We start from the raw sequence: 2,473 nt of genomic DNA, 5'->3' as shown, positions 1-2,473 counted from the left end.
TTGTACTGACTCTAAAAAATTCTAAGTGTCCTTGGTTACTGATTTGTACTGCATCAAAAAAATTCTAAGTGTCGTTGGTTACTGATTTGTACTGCATCAAAAAAATTCTAAGTGTCACTGGTTACTGATTTGTACTGACTCAAAAAAATTCTAAGTGTCGTTGGTTACTGATTTGTACTGAGCCTAAAAAATTCTAAGTGTCACTGGTTACTGATTTGTACTGCCTCGAAAAAATTCTAAGTGTCACTGGTTACTGATTTGTACTGCCTCTAAAAAATTCTAAGTGTCGTTGGTTACTGATTTGTAACCACCGGGTCAAATCCGGCCGGGCTAGCCGGCCTCGAGCACTCAAAGTCGGTATGAGCAGTCAGGTTCGCTCCCATCACAGTTTGGACCACTTGCCGACTTGGGAAATGCACGAAAATCGGCCCCAACGCGGGGGCCGGTCCGCTCTCAAAGTCGAGACCTTCGGCTGAACCACCGGGTCAAATCCGGCCGGGCTAGCCGGCCTCGAGCACTCAAAGTCGGTATGAGCAGTCAAGTTCGCTCCCATCACAGTTTGGACCACTTGCCGACTTGGGAAATGCATGAAAATCGGCCCGAACGCGGGGGCCGGTCCGCTCTCAAAGTCGAGACCTTCGGCTGAACCACCGGGTCAAATCCGGCTGGGCTAGCCGCCCCCGAGCGCTCAAAGTCGGTATGAGCAGTCAAGTTCGGTCCCATCACAGTCTGGACCACTTGCCGACGTTGGAAATGCACGAAAATCGGCCCGAACGCGGGGGCCGGTCCGCTCCCGAAGGCGGGACACTCACCCTAAGCCTGGCCCCACCGCCGGCCAACACACCCTTCAAAATCACACCCATCCGACCATGCTACTCAAAAAGGATCCAAATTCAGAAACACCCCCTTCAAAAGGCACTCCGTCCCCGGCCACACTACCGGGGCATGCTCCCCTGGGCGATAATTAAGCCCCCACGACTAATTGAAGCCAACCACAGCCGCAACTCGAAAGGAGAAGTCAGTAACCAATTCAAAAATGCACTTGGTTACTGACTTCTACAGACTCAAAAAAATTCTAAGTGTCGTTGGTTACTGATTTGCACTGAGCCTAAAAAATTCTAAGTGTCACTGGTTACTGATTTGTACTGAGCCTAAAAAATTCTAAGTGTCACTGGTTACTGATTTGTACTGACTCAAAAAAATTCTAAGTGTCGTTGGTTACTGATTTGTACTGACTGGAAAAAATTCTAAGTGTCACTGGTTACTGATTTGTACTGCCTCAAAAAAATTCTAAGTGTCACTGGTTACTGATTTGTACTGACTCTAAAAAATTCTAAGTGTCCTTGGTTACTGATTTGTACTGCATCAAAAAAATTCTAAGTGTCGTTGGTTACTGATTTGTACTGCCTCAAAAAAATTCTAAGTGTCACTGGTTACTGATTTGTACTGACTCTAAAAAATTCTAAGTGTCCTTGGTTACTGATTTGTACTGCATCAAAAAAATTCTAAGTGTCGTTGGTTACTGATTTGTACTGCATCAAAAAAATTCTAAGTGTCACTGGTTACTGATTTGTACTGACTCAAAAAAATTCTAAGTGTCGTTGGTTACTGATTTGTACTGAGCCTAAAAAATTCTAAGTGTCACTGGTTACTGATTTGTACTGCCTCGAAAAAATTCTAAGTGTCACTGGTTACTGATTTGTACTGCCTCGAAAAAATTCTAAGTGTCACTGGTTACTGATTTGTAACCACCGGGTCAAATCCGGCTGGGCTAGCCGGCCTCGAGCACTCAAAGTCGGTATGAGCAGTCAAGTTCGCTCCCATCACAGTTTGGACCCTAAAAAATCTAAGTGTCACTGGTTACTGATTTGTACTGACTCTAAAAAATTCTAAGTGTCACTGGTTACTGATTTGTACTGACTGGAAAAAATTCTAAGTGTCGTTGGTTACTGATTTGTACTGCATCAAAAAAATTCTAAGTGTCACTGGTTACTGATTTGTACTGACTCTAAAAAATTCTAAGTGTCCTTGGTTACTGATTTGTACTGCATCAAAAAAATTCTAAGTGTCGTTGGTTACTGATTTGTACTGCATCAAAAAAATTCTAAGTGTCACTGGTTACTGATTTGTACTGACTCAAAAAAATTCTAAGTGTCACTGGTTACTGATTTGTACTGAGCCTAAAAAATTCTAAGTGTCGTTGGTTACTGATTTGTAACCACCGGGTCAAATCCGGCCGGGCTAGCCGGCCTCGAGCACTCAAAGTCGGTATGAGCAGTCAAGTTCGCTCCCATCACAGTTTGGACCACTTGCCGACTTGGGAAATGCATGAAAATCGGCCCGAACGCGGGGGCCGGTCCGCTCTCAAAGTCGAGACCTTCGGCTGAACCACCGGGTCAAATCCGGCTGGGCTAGCCGCCCCCGAGCGCTCAAAGTCGGTATGAGCAGTCAAGTTCGGTCCCATCACAGTCTG

The sequence above is a fragment of the Chiloscyllium plagiosum genome, unplaced genomic scaffold (genome assembly GCF_037043375.1).
Source record: "Chiloscyllium plagiosum isolate Xiang-an unplaced genomic scaffold, Cpla_swu_hap1 HiC_scaffold_116, whole genome shotgun sequence".
NCBI lineage: Eukaryota > Metazoa > Chordata > Chondrichthyes > Orectolobiformes > Hemiscylliidae > Chiloscyllium > Chiloscyllium plagiosum.
Note: the sequence above shows the minus strand (reverse complement) of the source record.